The following is a 23,325-nucleotide window of genomic DNA, read 5'->3' as shown; positions in this document are numbered from 1 at the left end:
GAGCAAACCAACACCGACCCATAACAAACAACACACACACAACACACAACACACAACACATAGGCCGGCCCGGTACATAAAACATATATATGAAAGCAAAACACGAGGGAAAAGGAGAAGAAAAAAACCCTCATAGCTGCTGCATTACACAGCGGCAGTGAGGAAAAAAAATCCCCATCAGCACAGAAAAACAATAATCACAGAGACAAAAACAAGGACACAGGACGACAACCAAGATTTGAAAGGACCAGTTTATCAGAACACTCCGGAGGCAGCCAGTTCGGCGCCGTCGACGGCCTTGTCCGACAATCCTGGAGGGAACAGGAACAGCCCTGCGCAGTCTGAGCAGTCCTGGACAGTTCTAACACAGTTAACGTCAGAGCTGGAGAAGCTGAGGGGAGGGGGGAAAACCAGGGAGCGAGGCTTAAGTGTTGATCTTCTGAGGAGGTTTTTATCACAGCGACCTTGAAGTGCAGCTGTATTTGGGGAAGCCAAATAAATAGCCAGATTAGCAGACGCCTGAAAGATTCCACAGTTCTGAGAACAGAGTGGCTCTCAATGCATCTGAATGTAGAATGTGGTCCTCACAGACGATCATAGCGGGTTTCCAGGGCTGCGATCTTGCTCGAGATGTTTTCCAACGCGCGGTTAACCCCCGCCGACTGCGCAGCCACTGCCTTCCCAATCGAATCAATCATATAGGGCAGCCTGGAAGGACCAATCAAAGCTGCTTCCACTTTCTTGATTTTCCGGTAAACCAGCAGAGTGCCCGCACCACACATCAGAAAGCCGGTCACCACCAAGCCGAATATGTACACATCTTCGACGTCCTCCACAGAAAGCATGTAAAGGCACATGACCTGCCATCTCCTCCACGAGTCCATCACGTAACCCAGCACAGTCGGCCCAAGAGTGGGCCACAGGTCCTTAAACAGTTTTGTTGGTATAGGATCAAATAAATAGGTTGCGGTTTTTGTTGACATTAGGAGTTTCGTCAGCATGCTTCGAGAGATACTCTCAAATTCTGTAAATCTAGGTAATACCTCAGTAATGGCACCCACCTCAGTAGTAGGGTGTAGTGGCTGGGTTAAGGCATGCTGGTATATGTTTAACCTAATGTCTTCTATTTTCTTCTCAAAGTAATCCAGGAAATCTTGTGCTGTAAAATGAGCGTGAACTACAGATGGTTGTCAATGAATAAGTGTTGCCACCGTGTCGACCAAGAACTTTGAGTTATGCTTGTTTTTGTTGATCAAATCAAAGTAATAAGTCCGCTTTTTAGTCAGCAATGCATACTTATAGTCTAAGATAGCGTCACGCCACGCACTGGAGTATGCCATTTCTGTTCTAGACCTCTAACCTTATGCTTGAGGTCACGCAGGTAATCATTAAACCAAGGTGACTGTGTTTTGGGGGAGCACGGTTTTAACACAGGTGACGCAATCATGTCGAGTGTAGTTTTGAGCACCGAGTTTAAACTATCCACAAGACTGTCTACTGATTGGGTATTTGCCGGATGTGAAGTTAAGACATCAGGCAGTCTAGTTTTGAGTTCAGTCTTAGTTGAGGAGTTGATGCGTCACCGTAGTTATAGATAAGGTTGTTGTTCCACTAAACACAGCAGTGAAACTGTAAACTTAATAAGTGAGTGATCAGAGACCACTGATGTAAGAGGCATGATGTCAATATTTGTCACAGCAATACCACATGCGAGAACCAGATAATTTTTAATTTATGAATTAACAATATTAAAGGGGTATTAAAATATTAGACACTGTTTTAGATATTCAGGTTTAATTATTTCATAATTAGTTACTTCTTTAATTAATACATTTAAAAAAATCACCCCATAATTACATTAAAAAGATACAGGTATTTTTTAATCGTTCTTTAATTCAAGAATTAAAAATATAAAAGGATATTAAAATATTAGATGCAGATGGGAGGGGGCGGGGGTGACCTTTGACCTTTAGGTCGTAAATCAGGGGGCCCAACCCTTTGATGTGACATAAGGTGGGTTAGTTTTCTCTCTTCCACGGTAATGTGCATCGAGTCCCGAATGCCTTGCCGAAATCCTAATGCATCCACAATTTCCATAAATGATTTGCAGAGGGGATCAGAAGGCTTATTTATATGAATGTTAAAGTCACCAATGATCAGAATGTTATCTACACTAGTTGACAAGTTAGAGATGAACGCACCAAATTCATCTAAGAATTCAGAATATGGGCCAGGAGGCCTATATACAGTGACAAAGTAATACGGCTGATTTTTATTCTTCTGACCTTGGAGAATCAGATGCTCAAACAAGTTATATTTGTGACCCCCAACAGCTAATAAACTAAATCTAGATTTATAAATAAGAGCAACCCCACCTTGCTTCGCATCACGAGGGACATCACTAAATGTATACGCTCGTGGGCAGGCTGTTAGGATTCTTGTCTAGTTTGGCATTCCCATGTCTTTAAATCTGTTTATCTGTCTGTCCTGTCTTGTCTCCTGTTCTTTAGTTCTGCATTGCTGTCATTGTCTTGGTTTGACTTCACCCTGAGATTATGTTGTAGTTCCTGTTTTTGCCTTTTCACTCACCCTCCAGTCTTGTCTCTCCTCTGGTGTTGCTTCTGGGTTTTTCCCTGTATTGTCTTTAGCAGTGGCGGCCGGCCCATAGGGGGCGCTCGGGCGCTGCCCTCCTCGATGTGGAGGGGAAAAGTCAGAATATATATATATATTTTTAAAAAGTATTATCAGTGTCAGTTTTACTTAATAGTATGTGCCTACATGTAATATGAATTATTAAAACAACACTTCCTCCAACTGACTCATTCAACAGTGCATTTCCACCGACAGAAGCAGAGAACGTATCATTCCTCATCTTGGGCGATCATTCAAAGCGCCCTTGAAGTGCAGCGAAATCACCAATTGTATGTAGTTGCTAGGGAAAATTAATAAATATTTGGCAAATCAGCATTGCCAAAATTAATGGCTTTGGGGCGCCGGAATTTTAGCCCTTGCTACAAAAATGCGGGAACGTTAGATTACAGTCAGTGATACACGTGACGCTGCAGCTGTCAGTCAGGCAGGAAGAGATATGGCGACGTTTGGGTTATATTTAATGGTTAACTTTATCTGTAAAACTGCTGATTTTGAGAAGGACATGAAATGATTATTGTGGAATTGTAGTAATTTTCTGACTGTTCTCTTGAATGCCTGTACTGGACAAGACAAGGGAATCTATTGGCACAGCAGCCCCACCAAGACTGTTTTTCACCAGCCGCCACTGGTCTTTAGTCTCAATTGTGTCTGAGTCTTGTGCCACTTTGCATCTGCCTCCACGTCATGTTTATGTATATTCTGGTTCTTTGCTGCCCCCTGGTGTCTAGTTAATTATTACATACCTGTGTCACTGTTTCATCCATATTCATGTGTAGCCTGTTCCTCTGCTGCCCCCTCGTGTCTTAGGTTAATCATTACATCACTTCAGTTTGGTTCCAGCTGTGTTGAATTTACTCATCAGACCTTTAGTATTTAGTCTCACCTGTGTTTGTGTTTTTTGGGGGTTCATTGTTTGTCTTTGGCTACTGAGTGATGGTGCAGTGTTCATGGCTGCTCTCAACTTCTTATGGTTTTTCTGACTTGACCTTTTGGATGTCCTGGTTTTTCCACTTCTCTACAGTTTAAGTAATTTGTTTTGTTTTTTGCACTTCCCTGAAGATTGACTGCCTTAGTTTGGTCTTTGATGTCTCACGCCCTGGATTCCCAGCTCCCTGAGTGGAAGAAGATTGAATTTTTGTTGTTCCTACCCTTCACCAGTTTTTGTGCCCAGCACTCCTGTTGTAAATAAATTCTACTGTTTTGAAATTCATTCCATGTTTGTTCTGACCTGCAACTGGGGTATATCCTCGACTCTGTTCCTGGCACCCATTATCACAACACAGGCCTCATTTAAGGGGAGGACAGCTGTAGGTTTAAGCCAGGTTTCACATAACCCAATCATATCTAAATGATGATCAATAATTAGATCATTAATCAATGATTTTGAGGATAGTGATCTTATGTTAATGAGACCCAGACTAAGGACCTCAATGGGGTTGACAGTTGGACTGTTTGGGTTTAGGGGTGGTTCCAGAGTAGCATATATAAGATGCCTAGAAGTAGGTTTAGGTTTGAGATATTCCATGCGAGTTGTAGGTAGCAGAGATGAAATCTTTGATATTGCCGGAACAACCATTGGGCCATCCTCAATTTCAACATCATCCAATGTAGTAATGGGTATTAAATTTGCAAAGCATATCCCTCTATGATTTTTATGGACGTGTCTACGGAAGCAGGCCACAGTCTCAACTTGTTGAATGTCCCTCCCTGGCAGAAAAACTACACTATCACCGGACTTCCGACAAGATGGCGGACAGGGCACAAGCAAACTTTTGAGCTCCGTGCGTTTTGGTCCCAACGTTAAACTATAACTGCCCTCTTTTGACAAACAAATCACTGTGAACTCTGCGGTATCACTGTCTAGCCTACCGGTGAAGAAAGGTACGTGAATAAAAATGATGTCTGCAAATACAGACAAAGCAAACGGAAAGGCGGGAGATTCGCTAGCTTTCCATAGCTACGCCGCCATCTCATCTCCGGAGAAGGCCACCCCGATGGACGCCATCAACCAGGGTAAAACCAGACAACAATTAAGCACTCCCACCAAACAACCACCTGCTAAGAGGTTGGCACAAAACACAGAGAAGACACTAAACACCGAGGTGGAAATAAACAGTATGGAATTCACGTTTGCTGACGTAGTGAAAATCCTGAGGAAAGTTGAAAGTAAAGTAGATGACATGGCAGAGCAACTGAAAGATCAGTCAAAACACGTTTGCCGAACTACTCCAGCATGTTGAGAAAAATGGGAAAGCAATCGCTGAGTGCTGCTCGAGAGTCGAAACTCTGGAAAGCGAATGCAAAGAGCTGAAAAAAGAAAACACTGCTCTGAAAGTAAAGGTTCTAAGTTGAACGTTACAAACGACACTGGAATCTTCGACTATCCAGTCTCAAAGAACAAAATGGCGAAAACATCAGGGAGAAAATCGAGGAGCTTCTGCTGAAAATCTTCCCACAGTGGGCAGACAACATCGGAAATGTGATCGACACCGTGCACCGCGTCGGAAGAAGGGAGAATGGACGCAGCCGCCAGGTCATCATGCAGTTTGTAAGAAGAATTCATCGAGATGCAGTTTGGAAATCAACCAAGGATTCGCCAGTCTGCAAGGAGTGAGGAGTCCACTTTGTCCAGGATTTCATCAAGGAACATCTGCTATCTTGAGAGAAACTTTGGCCAATAATAAAACTGGCCAGATCATAGAATAAGGTGGCTTTTTAAAAAGGCCACACTGCAGTCATCGACAGCTGCATAGTTACAGGCTAAAAACGAAACTGTAAGCACCTTAAGCTTGAAAATATTCAAATCATTTCAATCCAGTTTGTTCCAAAGGAATTACTAACACGTTCAATTGATATTCACAGTTATTTTTAGATGGGCAAATTTCCACATTTGTTAGGGACCTGCCTAAAGTTTCTCCTTACTTAAAGTAAGAAAGTTTACCTACCTTCTACAACTTTTTGTTTATATATATATGAAGCAGCAGGACCTTCGCGGCCGGGACGACGGTGGGGATCGAACCCACGCGGCTCGCACAAAAGACCGTTCCTCTACCAGGCCAGCCAAAGGGGAACTCCCCCGTTAGCCAAGCTAGCGGGAACGTCTTTTCAATTGGGACCCGGGACTTTCATCCCGCTACACACACATATATATATATATGTGTGTGTGTGTGTGTGTGTGTGTGTGTGTGTGTGTGTGTGTGTGTGTGTGTGTGTGTGTGTGTGTGTGTGTGTGTGTGAGCAACAATGCTACTAAAATGCAACTTAAAATTATTGATGATTAATACTCGAGGTCTAAGGGATAGTGTCAAAAGAAATGCTCTGTTTTTATACTACAAAAGTAGACAAGCACAATGCATTCTATTGCAGGAAACTCATTCAAATGAAATGGATGAAAAATTTTGGACGTCTCAATGGGGGGGACAAAATGATCTTTTCACATGGTACGTACTTTCAGATCAGATGATGTAGCAATTTTATTCAACAACTGCCAAGGGAAAATAGGTAGTACAAAATCTGATGATAATGCCCACTGGATTATAACAGTAATTCAACTAGATGAATCTATTTTAATACTAGGGAATATTTATGGTCACTGCAGCATTATGCAAAATAGAAATCTGTTCTCTGAAATACAGGAAGTGCTATTTCAACTCAGAATTAAATATGCATCAGAAAACATTATTTTAGGAGGAGATTGGAATATGGTTAAAGATGACTGGCTTGACAGACATCCCAGTAAATATAACACTCCTCACCCTAATGTCATGTTAGCGGATTACTGTGTTTCCTTAAATCTTACAGACCCATGGAGACAAAGACATCCTGATTAAAGACAATACTCTTGGTTCAAACCAAACAGTTCAGCAAAATCCAGGCTTGATTACTGGCTAGTAAGTGATAACATAGCCAATCATATCTCAAAATGTGAAATATTACCAGCATCTCTCACTGAAAACTGCTGTGTGGAGTTATTTGTAACACCTCTCCTACAGTCCGTCAGGAAAAATGGGTACTGGAAATTTAACTCCACGTTACTATTTCATGATGACTATTGTCAAGGCATAGAGGATCTTATACAAACCGTTTTAAAATATGAATCTCTAGTATCATTTACTCAAAAATGGAAATTCTTAAAGTATAAAATCCGTCAATACTCAATCTTATAGTAAGCAACTCAAAAAGATAAATAACATGGAAGAAGATCACACTATAAAAGACATACTTGCCATTACCCTGGGTTCCATAATATCAGAGAATGATAAGACTTATGCAACTACAAGAAAAATTAGATAAAATATACGAAAGGAAATCTCAAGGAGCCTACATAAGATCACGGGCCAAGTGGATGGAGGAAGGTCAAAAGAACAATGCTTATTTTTGCAGATTAGAAAAAAAAGAGACAAGAACATAAAACAATAAAATCTTTAGTGATTAATGGTAAGGAATGCTTTAATGAAACATCTATTGCAAATTAAATTACAACGTTCTATCAAAATCTGTACACCTCCTACTGTTCGGCTCCAAAGGCTGAAAGCTTCCTGAAACAAATTAAGCAGCATATCCCACAAATTGATGATGAGCTTAAAGAAAACTGTAAAAAAGACATAAACCTTACTGAGCTTGACAAGGCAATTATGTGCCTAAAACTTGATCGTTCTCCAGGTCCTGATGGGCCGACTGGTAACTTTTATAGACATTTTTGGAAATCACTCAGAAACCTACTCTTTCAAATGTTTAATAAGGGCATCGATAATTTAGCTCTACCAACAAGCATGAAACAAGGCATCATCACTTTAATCCCCAAACCAGATAAAGATACAGAAATACTAGAAAACTATCGCCCAATCTCACTTCTTAATAATGATTATAAACTACTTACACACACACACACACACACACTTTTTTTTAAAAAACTATATGGATTTGAATGACGTGCGATTACACCAATCATGCTTGAACCCTCGTGCGCATGCGTGAGTTTTTTCACGCGTGTCGGTGACATCATTTCCCTGTGGGCAGGCCTTGAGTGAGATGTGGTTCAGCCCTCTCGGCTGAATTCCTTTGTTTCACACGCTGCTCGAGACGGCGCGCGTTGCTTTATCAAAAATTTTTCTGGACCTGTGAGGAATATCCGAGTGGACACTATTCGAGAAATTAAGCTGGTTTTCGGTGAAAAGTTTAACGGCTGATGAGAGATTATGGGGTGTTTCTGTCGGTGTAAGGACTTCCCACGGAGCGGGACGTCGCGCAGCGCTTCCAGGCGCCGTCGTCGGCCTGTTTCGACCTGAAAACATCCTAATTTAAGGCTTAATTCACCCAGGACGTCATGAGAGAACAGAGAAGATTCAGAAGAGGCCGGCATGAGGACTTTATGCGGACATTCCACTGTTTAAGGACATTTTTTAATGAAAGACGTGCGCGCAAATTCGAATCTGTGTGCGCCGCGACAGGAAAAACACCTCCGTGTTGAAAACCATTTGTAAAATTCAGGCGGCTTTTGATGGCTTTCAACAAGTGAGTAACTGAGAAATTGTTTAACAGCTTGGGCATGTTCCAACTTGCCTGTTAAGGTTTCCAACGGAGGTGTTTTTCCTGTCGTGACCCCCCGCGGTCGGGTCCGGCCCAACATGCGACTCTGCCCGCACGTTCTTTCAATACAAAATGTCCGTTAACAATGGAATGTCCGAATAAACTCCTCATGCCGACTTCTTCTGAAAGTTCTCTGACAACTTACTGGGTTAACAGAGCCTGAAATGTGGAAGTTTTCAACTTGAAACGGCGAGACGCTGCCGCCTCGAAGCGCAGGTCACCGTCAGGCACCATGGGCCGTCCTTACAGCGACACTACCAGACCAAAATCTCTCATCAGCCGTTAAAATTTTTACAGAAAACCAGCTGAATTTATTGAATGGTGTCCACTCAGTTGTGCCTTACAGTTTTGAAAAAATTTTGATCAAACAAAGCAGCAGTCTCTGAGCCATTCCTAAACAATGAAAAAATCGACGAGAGGGTGGGCGACTCCTCACTCAAAGACTGCCCACAGGCGAATGACGTAACCGACAGCCGTGAAAAAACTCTCGCATGCCCACGAGGGTTCAAGCATGTCTGATGTAATCATACGTGATTCAAATCCATATGGTTTTTGAAAAAATAATAAGGTCGGATACTTTTCTAATAGACCTCGTGTGTGTGTGTGTGTGTATATATATATATATATATATATATATATATATATATATATATATATATATATATATATACAACCCCTGGCAAAAATTATGGAATCACCGGCCTCGGAGGATGTTCATTCTGTTGTTTAATTTTGTAGAAAAAAAAGCAGAAAACAGACATGACACAAAACTAAAGTCATTTCAAATGGCAACTTTCTGGCTTTAAGAAACACTATAAGAAATCAAGAAAAAAAGATTGTGGCAGTCAGTAACGGTTACTTTTATAGACCAAGCAGAGGAAAAAAATATGGAATCACTCAATTCTGAGGAAAAAATTATGGAATCACCCTGTACATTTCCATCCCCAAAACTAACACCTGCATCAAATCACATCTGCGCATTGACATTGACCCTATGTCATGAAATTGACCCTATGTGTCTTTTTGCAAGGAATATTTTCACAGTTTTTGCTCTATGGCAAGATGCATTATCATCTTGAAAAATTATTTCATCATCCCCAAACATCAGAAAAGTGTCCAAAATATCAACGTAAACTTGTGCATTTATTGATGATGTAATGACAGCCATCTCAGGTAAAGGCACTGGGGAGTGCCTTTACCTGAGATGCAGCCTCATATCATCAATGACTGTGGAAATTTACATGTTCTCTTCAGGCAGTCATCTTTATAAATCTCATTGGAACAGCACCAAACAAAAGTTCCAGCATCATCACCTTGCCCAATGCAGATTCGAGATTCATCACTGAATATGACTTTCATCCAGTCATCCACAGTCCACGATTGCTTTTCCTTAGCCCATTGTAACCTTGTTTTTTTTCTGTTTAGGTGTTAATGATGGCTTTCGTTTAGCTTTTCTGTATGTAAATCCCATTTCCTTAGGCGGTTTCTTACAGTTCGGTCACAGATGTTGACTCCAGTTTCCTCACATTCGTTCCTCATTTGTTTTGTTGTGCATTTTCGATTTTTGAGACATATTGCTTTAAGTTTTCTGTCTTGACGCTTTGATGTCTTCCTTGGTCTACCAGTATGTTTGCCTTTAACAACCTTCCCATGTTGTTTGTATTTGGTCCAGAGTTTAGACACAGCTGACTGTGAACAACCAACATCTTTTGCAACATTGTGTGATGATTTACCCTCTTTTAAGAGTTTGATAATCCTCTCCTTTGTTTCAATTGACATCTCTTGTGTTGGAGCCATGATTCATGTCAGTCCACTTGGTGCAACAGCTCTCCAAAGTGTGATCACTCCTTTTTAGATGTAGACTAACAAGCAGATGTGATTTGATGCAGGTCTTAGTTTTGGGGATGAAAATTTACAGGGTGATTCCATAATTTATTCCTCAGAATTGAGTGATTCCATATTTTTTTCCTCTGCTTGGTCTAAAAAAGTAACCGTTACTATATATACACACACACACACACACACATTAACAGACTTAAAAAGAAAATAGACACGATTTTTAATGAAACACAATCAGGCTTTGTGAATACAAGATCTATACATAATAACATTAGATTGGTAAAAGACCTATTAGAGTATAGTGACTTAATTGAAGACAAAGGATTCATTCTTAATGAACAGTTTGTAATTAGTCAACTTGCAGATGACACAACTGTCTTCCTAGAAAATTTAGAACAAATTCCTGTAGTATTACACTTAATTGACCTCTTCTCTAAAGCATCTGGTTTGACACTTAATTGTAACAAATGTGAACTTGTGGCCATACACGATTGTAACCTTTTAGAAGCATATAATATTCCAATAAAATCTTGTGTAAAATATCTGGGCATTAGCCAAACTAAAGATGCAGCTGCAAGTGACTCATTAAATATACACCCAAAAATTAACTGCAAATCTAAGTTGAATTCTTGGCTACAACAAGACTTAACAGTTTTTGGAGGAGCATATTTAACTAAAATAGAATCTCTAGCAAGATGTATTTATCCAGCCTACTCTATGGCTATCCCAGCCAAATTAATAAAAGCCATAAACAAGCTCAACTTTAACTTTGTCTGGAAAAACAAAGTTCACTATATAAAAAAAATCTGAAACCATAAAAGAATACGAGGAAGGTGGACTTTGAGTAATTGACTTTGAGTGTTTAAATACTGTACTAAAAATAAAATGGTTAAAAATCTTTCCTAACTGAAAAAATAGCATCTGGTTCTGCCTCTCCAAAGGCCTGTTTGATAAAATGGGAGGTATTGAATTCATCCTTAGATGTGATTTTAATGTTGATAAATTACCAGTTAAACTATTGTCTTTTCATAAACAAGTCCTGTTAAGCTGGAAACGTATGTACAACCACAATTTTACTCCACATCAAAACACACTTTAAATTTTTTAATTAAATTTATCCATCCAGGGAACTGCTTAGAAAAAGATTTAATATTGAACAAAACAACTGTATATTCTGTAATAACGACACTGAAACAATTGAAACAACATTTATTTTACCAGTGCATATATTCCAGGACATTTTGGGACGACTTGTGGAACTGGCTATCTTCAAGAATCCAGTTACAAAGTGATTTGAAATGGGATGATATTGTTTTTGGTATCTCTTCAAGAGACACTGAAACAAGAATTGTGCTGAACAATACCGTACTGTTAGCGAAATATTTTATACATACATGTAAATGTAAGAAAGTAAAGCCCATTTTCACAGTTTTTAAAAAACAAATGCAAGATAACTATGTTAAATCCCTGAAACAGATGACATGTAAAAATGCATCATCTCTGATGGAAGCCATAGAAGATCTACAACGTTTTACTGACCTCTAGAGTGTGTGTGTGTGTGTGTGTGTGTGTGTGTGTGTGTGTGTGTGTGTGTGTGTGTGTGTGTGTGTGTGTGTGTGTGTGTGTGTGTGTGTGTGTGTGTGTGTGTGTGTGTGTGTGTGTGTGTGTGTGTGTGTGTGTGAGAGAGAGAGAGAGAAGGATGTATCCCCCCGTTTATTCTCTCCTTTTCTTCTTTTGTTAAGTTACCAGTGCCTTGTAAACTGCACTAGAATGTTTCAAATTGTTAAATGCCAAGATGTTTTGTACGTTTAATTCTTAAATAATAATAATAATAAAAAAGATTGAGCTCGCCGGACTACTTCCGTGAAACTGTTCAGAGTGCCGCTCTGATTGGTTGGAACGACAACACTTGTTGATTGGTTGGAACGACAACACATGTTGTCGTTTCAACCAATCAGCGACAACACTTGTTGATTGGTTGGAACGACAACACATGTTGTCGTTCCAACCAATCAGAGTGCCGCTTCTTCCCGGTGTAGGCCTGATCTGGTGGTTGAGGTGCTGACTGCTTTGCTCAGAGTGGAGAAGGGAGGGTCAGCTGTGTGCTTCATGTGGGTCCCGGCACATGTGGGGGTTAGGGGTAATGAAATTGTGGATCAGGTTGCAAAGAACGCTTTAAGACATGACACTGTAGATCTTGAGGTGGCTCATAGCAGCTCTGAACATAAAGCCATGATTAAAACAGTAGTGTGGGCTCAATGGCAGAAGGATTGGGATAATGGAAATAAGGGTAGGCATTTTTATAGTGTGCAGAAGTCTGTTTTTGGTGACTGCCCAACCCGGGGGAATAACAGAAGGGAGCAAGTACTGTTAACAAGACTGAGGTTGGGACACTGTGGACTGGCAGCTGACCTAATAAACACCACGATGGATTGTGTGAAACCTGCACAAAGAAAGAGACTATCCCTCATATTCTGATGGAGTGTAAAAGATTTTCTGAGCAGAGTTCTTTTTTCACATCTTTTTGATCTTGGTTTTGAGTTTGTTTCTATTAAAGTGCTGCTTGATCCGTCTGCACGTCAGCAAGAGGTCTACAATGCCCTGATGGATTATGTGTTTAGCTCTGGCTTGCAGCATAGTCTGAGTAGAGTGTAGTAGTCATGGTCTGCCAGTGGAAGGCAGCAATGCACTGACTGGCGCGCAGCCTGCCGGAAATCCATAAGAAGAAGAAGAAGAAGAATCAGAGCGCCACTCTGATTAGTTGGAACGACAACACAGAATGTGTCTCTTCACAGAAGATCTGTTTCAGCAGCTTCTTGTTCTGACTTTAACACGAAGTTTAACACCAAGTCTTTCATCGCCAACTGTAAATGGTAATCAAACCATTTCAATCATATTTTTCCAAACTCTTCCGCGTCAAACTCCATGTCAATGTTTATAATGTGCTTGAGCAGGTGAAGTTGCTCATAAACTTTAAGTTTCTTAAGAGCTTCTGACAGAGTAAATCAATCATTTCTAAAGATATGTGGAAAGTTGTTCAAATGTTATCTATAATGGGAGAACCGCGTCCACTTTCCCAAAACGCTTAGGTTGACCGAATTATATAAGCTTTGTTACATGTAATAAGACTATGTTGTCTTTAAGTGTCATATCCACTTTAAGTTTGATGACACCCCTGAAAGTTTTAAAGCATGGCAGTCATCATTCTTGAGCACAGCTGGAGATGTTGGCCTCTTGTACAGCCAGGAGTTAGATCTCATCATCAAGTGGCTTGGTAAGGAGTCCTCAGAGCATGTTAAAAGAATCAGAGCTGTCTATGCTACCAACCCAAAAGCCGCCCTCCAGTTGTCATGGAACAGACTAGAGGAATGTTATGCTACACCAGAAATAATAGAAAATGCCTTTTTCAAAAAATTAGACAGCTTCCCTCGCCTCACAAATAGAGACAATGTAAAATTCAGGGAACTCTGAGATTTGCTGTTAGAGCTGCAGGTCGCCAAAGATGAAGCTTATCTCCCAGGCCTTGCTTACCTCGACACGCCCTGTGGTGTTAGGCCCATAGTGGAAAAGTGGCTCCAAGTTTACAAGATAAATGGCTGCACACAGGTTCGAAATACAAACAAAAATACAGTGTGACATTCCCTCGCTTCTCATATTTTGTTAAGTTTGTCCAAGAGGAAGCAAAGGCAAGAAATGACCCAAGTTTTGCTATGTGCAGCAGCCAACCCTTCAGCAAAGGCGAGAGGCTACCATTTAAACAAGGTACAAAACGCCTGTAACTGTAAACAAAACCGAGGTCAACACAACTGCCCTTGCTAGTACTGAAGAGGACGACCTAACACGCTACTGTCCAGTCCATAAGAAAACGCATCCTCTAGCCAAATGTAGAGCCTTCCGGATCAAACCACTACAAGAAAGACGAAACATACTCAAAGAACACAAATGATGTTTTCGTTGTTGCTCTCCTATACACATGATAAGATTGTGACACGAGACTCAAGTGTGAGGAGTGCCAAAGTGAAAAACATTGCCCTGCCATGCATCCTGACACAACTCAGCAACCTCAGCTGGAAAACAAACCTGAGCCAGAGCCTCAACCCCAAGACAACACGCCATTAGAGGTAATGTCACGGTGCACAGAGATCTGCGGTGAAGGCGGCCTACCACGTTCATGCTCCAAGGTATGCCTAGTTCCAGTTTTCCCTAAAGGCCAACCAGAACGCTCCATCAGGATGTATGCTATCCTTGACGATCAGAGTAATAGCTCACTGGCCCATCCTGAATTCTTTGAGCTATTTGGGATTGATAGCCCTGTCATACCATATGAGAACATGTGCTGGTCTAACTGAAATGCTTTGGAGGAAAGCAGTGGGGTTCCAAATTGAGCCAGTAGGTGGAGACCCACATCTAGACCTCCCTCCTCTCATCGAATGTGATGAAATAGTATTCAACAGAGATGAAATACCTACACCCGAAGTTGCTCAAGCCCACGCTCACTTGAAACACCTTGCTCCTCTCATTCCAAAGTACGACCCAGACGCTCAGATAGCAGTTTTACTTGGCAGAGACATCATACAAGTCCACAAAGCACGGCAACAAATCAATGGTCCCCACAACGCCCATTGTGTCACAGAAGTGGTAGAGGCTGTGACCTCCAGTCTGAAGGTTACCCATCCCGTAGTTTTCCAAGTTGGTGACAGTGAGGTTAACCTTTGTGACCAGCACACCAGAGGCAGTCTGTCAAAGTTCTGCATTGCTGATCTGAGGTCTGTTTGTGAGAACTTTGATATCGAGGTGACTGGGTCAGGCAAACGTAAACAGCCTTACATTGCAGCTTTGCAGGACTTTTTAGCAGTGTGTGAATGCCATGCACTTTCTTGAAATATTTAGTCTTGGCACCAGAGAAGGACCTGTGTGTAAGTTTGTACTGTAGTGATCTATCTGCATATGTATTGTATATGTACAAGAGTTGTCACTTTGACTCAAGGGCTGTTCTGAAATCATCAGGAAAATACAAGGTTTTGCCTATCTGGACAATAGTGAACCATTGTTAAAGAACTTACCCTTGCAAAATTATTCACTTTCTCCAGTCCCCACTTCTCACTTGGCCCAATGGACAAAACATAATTGCCTCAGAATAATTTCTGGAACAGCCCTCATAATCGTGAGTTCTGTGCAATATTGATGTACTCACCAGAGAAAATTGTGGATTTCTGTTAGTAATGATATAAACTAATTGCTTTTGTGTAGAGATTCACTATAATTAGATGATCACATGATGGGAGATAAATTATTAGACGTCATTAAATTTTGATTTCACGTCAAAAATCAATCAACTTCAGTATTTTGAATACTGTTTTTAATAATAACATGTGAAATATATATTTTTGGTGTCAGTCCATGACCATGATGACATTAGGGTACGTTTAAGGCTCTGAAAATGACATCAGTGTTGGCAGAGACTGCCAAATATGCTTATTTAGATATTGTCCAGACCCAAATTATGGTAAAAATAAGTTTGTGTGTACCAACTCTTAATGTCAAGTGCAACCAATTTTTTTTTTTGCTATATATACTGTATAGGTATCCTCCTTCATACACAGCCTGATACCAAACTCTGAGAATGATCTCCATTTTTGTGGTCTTGTTGTCAATATGATCTTTTTCCTGAAATCTTGCCAAAATTAAAATAGTGTAGAAGTGCCTGATACAGTAGAAGAGTCCAAAATGTATAATATGCCCATAAATACTCATAAAATGTTGTGTATGTAATAAAAATATATACTTTGCTCTACACCATGATATGTGTATATGAGGTCTGTTAGAAAAGTATCGGACCTTTTTATTTTTTGCAAAAATCATATGGATTTGAATCAAGTGTGATTGCATCAGCCAAGCTTGAACCTTCGTGTGCATGCGTGAGTTTTTTCACGCCTGACGGTTGCGTCATTCGCCTGTGAGCAGTCTTTGTGTGAGCACTGGTCCACCCCTCTCGTCCTTTTTTTATTGCGAATAAAATGTCTGAATGATTTGGAGCTTTGCTGCATCAATTTTTTTCCAGAAACTGTGAGAGACCTCCAGGTGGACACCGTTCGGAAAATTAATATGGCTTTCAGGGACGATTTTATGGGGATTACACAGATTAAGGAGTGATCCAGAAGGTTTAAAGACCGCCCACAACTGCTGAGAGCGCGCCACGCTCCGAGCGCCAATCGACAGGCTCAAACTCCGCTGAAACGTGAAGGCTTTGTTGATCCGGGACGTCGTCTGACTTTCACAAAAAGGCAGAAGACGTGGACATCAGCACTTTTTCGGCACATTCCACTGTTACAGGAGTTTTTTTCATGGAAAGAAAAGCGGAGGGATGCGCCACTGAGCCGTTCATTACGCGGCACAAAACCACCTCCGTGTTGGTCTCACAGGACGGCTGTCGGTAGCTTTTCAGTCGTGTGATTATCCGAGAAATTGAGCATAAGCTGGACCTGCCCCAACATGTCCTGTGAGGCTTCATCACGGCGTTGCTTTGCGCCATGCGGCTCCACCGTGACGCGCCTAACTCCTCCGCACATCTGTCTCAATGTGCTGAGAAAGTGCTGATGTCCACGTCTTTTCACAATTCCTGTGCTAGTCAGACGACATACCGGATCAAGACAGCGTCCAGTTTAGCAATGAATGGCACATTCCACTGTTACATACGGTAACCGAAAGGTCAAAAATTCCTCATTTATGATCTCATAATAACAATAATATGCTATGAAGAGAATCTGAACAACACCACATCATCAACTTGGAACAAGTGGCGGATAACATAAAATCACTCTGTACTTTAGTTGGCTCTACAAAAATTACTTAATTACTTGTTATAGCATGATGAATTAGGTTTATCAATTTTGACCTCCATGTTGTATCCTGCTGCTGATGCAGGTCCCGTCTTTGACAGGATACTGAGACTTACATCATCACAGTTACTGTAAGACATCGTGAAGAAATCCAAATGACCTTTCTCAGCATTCCACACAACACTCACAAGTCACCTCCTGTCAGAAAACTCAGGCGGCTCAGGAAGATTTGTTTCTGTTGCATAAACACATCTGACCACAGATTACTGTAAGTGGAAGGAGGACAGCTGCCTTCTAAAGATCTTGTACCATGATGGCCACATGATTTAATTTAGGCATAAAATCCTGATTTCATCAGACAGAGACAGGCAGATATAGATCGATTCAAAAGTTTTAATTTGCACAGTGACATGGAAAAGACCAATCAGTTAGCATTTAGGGTTTAACATCAAATTAAATAAGGTTTTCCACTACTTTCAGTAAAAAAAAAAAAAAAATCATGACATCAAGTATATACAGGCATCCTTTAGCATTAAAATTAAATCACTTTTCCAGTTTTCTTCGTGGCAATCGATGCACAGATGAACATTTTTAAGTCGCTGAACATGTCTGTGTTAATTTAGATCAAAGGTTCAGAAATACACACAATACATTAAAGCTGAACAGTTCTCAAAAAACGGATTAAAAATGATTCAAAAGTTCAAGTTTTGTTCTCCAGCACATCAGTACGATTCTTGTTTTTGGTGTTCATTGTATAAGGTACCTTTTATGGGGTTTTTTTCTTCCCTCCTCATTTTCAATTTACTTTCATGTTGAAGAGCTTCTGTTATTCACAGAAAAGTCATGTGACGGGTCAGAAACAACATAAACTCAAGTTTTATTTTCCTACTTACAAGTGATATCGCGCAGTACGAACCTCAAATGTAGCACGTTTATCTTCCTCATCCACTTCATTTGGCAGTGACACTGCAGCTAGAGGTTATATTGTAAAATACAGCTTGAATTTGATTAGCATATTGACTGATACTTTTGTAATGAAAAGTTATAATGAGTTATAAATCCCGAGCACAGAACTCACCTTCCTACATGCTCTGACCTTTAGCTAGCATCAAACGTGCAAACACTGCTGGTGAACACTTTGGAAAACTCCTTGTCTAATTTATTGCTACTGCTGAGACAAAAACAAAACTAAGTCAGTCCCTCTGGTTGAATGAGACAGAAATTAAAATGTCCTCAAAGTTTAACAAAAAATATCACTTTCTCTCATTCCCCGAAACTAGCAACTGGCTAGTCTCTACTGCACTGAAATGTAGCATCAAAACGGCATCCATAAGCCTTTAAACACCAAACAAATCAGTTTTTTTTTCCTGTAAGACCAAAGTTACCAGGTCTTCAGGGGTATTGATAAGGTTAGCAAACTTGCGCACAATGCAAAGCACACAACGCAAAGAAGGCTAACACAAAGCCTTGCGGAGCACCTCTTCAAAGGCACGTTAAAGCCATTTCCAGTTTAATCAAAGAAAAATTGGTCCATTGTTGTTTGAACCAACAAGAACACTAAAAGGGGGCAAAAAAAAATTTTTTTTTGTTGCGCTGCGAGCAAAATAATCGCACCAGGAAGATCAATGGCTCCAGAGGATTGATCGAGGTGCTCATCCAGCTAACACATAAACGCACGTCTAAAATCCCTAAAAATGCCTTTCCTCTGTGCTCAGAGCTGCTTGTAAAGACGGGAGCAACAAGTTGCTCAGGAGGTCACCTATGCTGACATGTCACAGCTGATAAAATTCAGGTTAAAGTTATTTTACTTCATTTCCTGAGATATTCAAATTTCTCTGGCAATAAAAAAAAAACGAGGCTGGAAGATTGTCGAAGTTTATGTGCTGTATAACTTAAAAGAACAGGTCACTAATCTGCTCCACAGCTTCAGCTCTTGTGAAGATTGAATGTGGGGAAAAGTACCTATATTACTGCTTTGAACACAGAAAAAGGAACTATTTCTTGGTTCTGGTGGATTACTTTGAGCACTAACATAACCAAGTTCATTTTTATGTTATTGTAGTGATATGTAAAGATTATTCAAATGACTTTCTCAAACTTCCCGAACTACATAATGTGGCCACCACAACTTGTGCAGTATATTAACTGCCGTGTGCCGATGTGACATCTGGAGACAAGGTGTGGTTTTGGTTTGTGGCCACTGTGTGTGCGTGCGTATGGCTTCCATCAGGCAGAAACTGGGGAGAGCTGACATTTGCTGTTTGGCAGTGCTTGTTTTTTTGGTCAAGGATGAATGCTGCCAAAATGGAAAGTTGATAGGATAGATATTTTTGGAGAAATTAATTTTAGATAGCCAGTAAACAACGGACGTGCTGCAATACACGATGGGAGCTCAGGGTTTTAAATGTTATTGTGGTTCATGTTAGTTTAAACACTTGTTAGTGTTATTGATGTAGGGTTTTTTTTTTTGTAGTTCAGCTGGTTTAGTCAGTTAAGTGTCATGTTGCTGTTACCATGAGTGAAATGAAATGTGTATTGCATTTGATGTCTTCAGTCACCGTCTCTTTGTGTCTAAAAATAGAAGCAGCTGCCTGTGGCAGAAACTGGAAAAGTTAAGAACCTCTACATGTGCACGTGTAGAAGTTCGATCACAGACAAAGTGAGGACAGCTGCCATTTGGTATCCTTATGTATTTTGGGGCAAGGATAAATGCTGCCAAAATGGAACATTGATAAGACTGATATTTTTTGGAGAAACTACAGATATTAGCCAACGTTGGTAATTACATTCTGGACTCACACACCATTCCAACTCAGAAACTTTGCACATTACCACCCTTGAAAAATGTCAGCTACCTGTTTTATAAACACTACCCATTCTATAACCTGTGGATCCCGACGAGCAACAGTACCACATTATTTATCCAATCATAGCAGATTCTAAAAAGGTATACTTTGGACTGTCTTTGACAATGTTATGGCGTTACCTTGCTAGTCACCACCCTGGGCTGCCCATCATCCATTTTTGTTTCGGCCATTGTATGCTGGGGCTGGATTGTAAATCTTGATTAGTATCCTTCAATGGCACTAAAAACCGACTTGGCTCATGGACAATATAAGTTGTGTGATCTGAGCTCTGCTCCCAAAAGTCAATATGTTCATCAAGCAAGCAGATGGAGTACAAGGCCTGGGTCTAAAAGGCCTATGCCTATAGACAGGATTTAGAGTGACTAAAGTTCTAAGTCACGTCCCCCCCTTTTTTTTTTTTTTTTTTTTTTTTTTTTTTTTTTTAAATCGGAGTCATCATTGTTGAGTTAAAGGAATAGTTCACCATGATGCCTCTAATTAAAATCCACTTATAACTGAAGACGTAAAAAAAAAAAAAGTAAAATTTTTCCAACAAATGTGGGGAGATGATGGTCTCGTGAGCGCTGGGCTTGAGACCAGAGGATCCTCGGATCAAATCTCAGCCTGACCAGAAAATCAGTAAGGGCCCTTGAGCAAAGTCCTTAATCCCCGAGTTGCTCCCAGTGTGCAGTGGGCGCCATGCATGGGAGCAGCCTGACATCTGGGTGAATGTGAGGCATTGATGTGTAAAGGTCTTTGACTGTCTGATACGAATGGAAAAAGTGCTATTAATGCAGTCCATTTACAAATCTGCTGTACTGCAATATTTTTCATTCTTCACAAAACAAAGAGCGTTAAGGGGCAATAATTAGATGTACGACACAAAACGCCACATGGCAAACATGCCAGGGGCCAACGCTAAGAGAGTGCGGAGTTAGATTTTGGATTTTTTTTTTGATGGAGTGTTACAATTGTCGTACCGCCACATTTTGGACCAGTCTGACACTGAAGACTAAAAGGCCTCACATTTGAAGACGACAGCTGGTGAAATGGCGGTCGCTAATGGAGAAAGATGCAGGAAGTACATGCATGACATACTGTGTACTGTCATAGTAATTGGCAGGTGGATCACAATCATCACAGCACTGAAGAAAAGCCCTCGTTAACTGCTTTCACAGGTTAATGCATACAGAACGTCTTCACGGTTTGGCTCCTCGGCTTTGACGAAAAACAGAGCAGAGCTCAGGTCATACAGTTGTTACATACTACAGGACCTCAAAAAAAAAAAAATCTCAGCTGAGCATGTGGACGGCGATAAACTGATAACTAGAGCTCTTTAGAGTGAAACATGGATGACATCAGAAGAGCAAATAAAATACACAGAAATACAGCACAGAAAGAACAAAACACCACTTAAAAAAAAAGCACTGCACATTAACAGAAGGAAACTTTCATTTAATGCATTTTAAAAATCTAACAAAATGCATTAACCATTATCCACTCTGATGAGAACTCAAGTGTGCAGTTTATGCAAAGCAGCCCAGGAAATTTGCAGGAAGTGAAGGCTTTTTGCCAAGAAGAATGGGTAGATTTACCATCAAAGCAACTAACACTCAGACTACCAGTGTGATGCCAAATGGCACTTCTTTATTTCATGACCAAGGTGGTGCCAAATGGCACTGCTGGGGTAATTTACAACTCATTAGGTCACCTTTTCTTATCTTTCATAAGTAAGTGCAGCCATTAGATTGGAATGTGCCAGCACCGGTGACCGGCAGAGCTTTCTGCTCAAGCTTGCATGATGACGACTGAGAAAGTCAGAAGTGTTATGCATGCGTACAAAAAAAAAAAAAAAAAAAAAAGACCAAAAAAAATTGAACAAATTAAGACTTAAAACAAAACAAAGCTTCATGAATTAAATGTAAAGGTAGTTTTCTTTTAAAAGTTTGCAATGATGAGCTCTGTTACATTTCTTTTATCAATCCATATTTGTGCAACACAATATCTGATGGAAAATAGACCATGTTTAGTTTACTGTGAGAATGTTCAATTTTTTAAAAAGTGGTACAGAAGCTTCTGTTGATTGGTATTTCTGTCCTTCTCCATAAAGTGCTTTACAGTAAAAAAAAAAAAAAAAAAAAAAAAAAAAAAACTACCCGAGGGAACACAAGGGTTAATTTTAATTTTTAAGATATGGAACAGTAGGAGTAAGAGGTTGACAGTTTATATTTGCATTCTTGGTGAAATTTATTGCTTACAGATTGTCTGAACATACTTGGCACTGCCACATCTCCTTTCTGCATTTACCACACGTGAACTTGTTAAATAAATAAACACGTTTAGTAGCATGGTTTTTCTAGCAGCAACACTTCACCTGGCACAATGCCCTTTGCCCTGTGTCAGGTGTGGGTGGTTGTTGAAGGTTTCCCTGATTCACCTCCTGATTCCACCTGTTATTCTTTGATTCTCAGTTACAATATAAATATTCATCAGACATGTGTTTATTTACAAAAACATGTTCTCACCTTTATGTCTACCATCAGCATTTAGAAATTTGTTCATATTAAATTCACTGATTCATTCATATAACACAAAACAGAAGAGTCATCTTCACCTTCCTTTCTATAAAACTAAACATGGTCTGTTTTCCATCAGATATTGTGTCGTACAAAAATGGAATGATAAAAGAAATGTAAGAGAGCTCATCATCACTGCAAACTTTTAAAAGAAAACTGCCTTTACATTTAATTTATGAAGCTTACTTTTGTTTAAGTCTCAAATCTGTTCAATTTTTTGGCATTTTAATTTTTTTTGTATGCATGCATAACACTTCTGACTTTCTTAAAGCCAGAAATGCAAGCTTGAGCAGAAAGCTCAAACTGCCGGTCACTGGTAAATTACCCCAGCAGTGCCATATGGCACCCTCTGGTCAGAATAGGAGGTGGGAGAAAAGGCTGGGTTTGCAAGTGCTAAAAACCACAAGATACAACCCCTGGCAAAAATGATGGAATCACCGGCCTCGGAGGATGTTCATTCAGTTGTTTAATTTTGTAGAAAAATAAAGCAAATCATAGACATGACACAAAACTAAAGTCATTTCAAATGGTAACTTTCTGGCTTTAAGAAACACTATAAGAAATCAAGAAAAAAAGATTGTGGCAGTCAGTAACGGTTACTTTTTTAGACCAAGCAGAGGAAAAAAATATGGACTCACTCAATTCTGAGGAATAAATTATGGAATCACCCTGTAAATTTTCATCCCCAAAACTAACACCTGCATCAAATCACATCTGCTTGTTAGTCTGCATCTAAAAAGGAGTGATGACACCTTGGAGAGCTGTTGCACCAAGTGGACTGACATGAATCATGGCTCCAACACGAGAGATGTTAATTGAAACAAAGGAGAGGATTATCAAACTCTTAAAAGACGATAAATCATGCAATGTTGCAAAAGATGTTGGTTGTTCACAGTCAGCTGTGTCTAAACTCTGGACCAAATACAAACAACATGGGAAGGTTGTTAAAGGCAAACATACTGGTAGACCAAGGAAGACATCAAA

This window comes from Thalassophryne amazonica, chromosome 13 (genome assembly GCF_902500255.1).
Source record: "Thalassophryne amazonica chromosome 13, fThaAma1.1, whole genome shotgun sequence".
Taxonomy (NCBI): domain Eukaryota; kingdom Metazoa; phylum Chordata; class Actinopteri; order Batrachoidiformes; family Batrachoididae; genus Thalassophryne; species Thalassophryne amazonica.
This window is presented reverse-complemented; position numbering follows the sequence as displayed.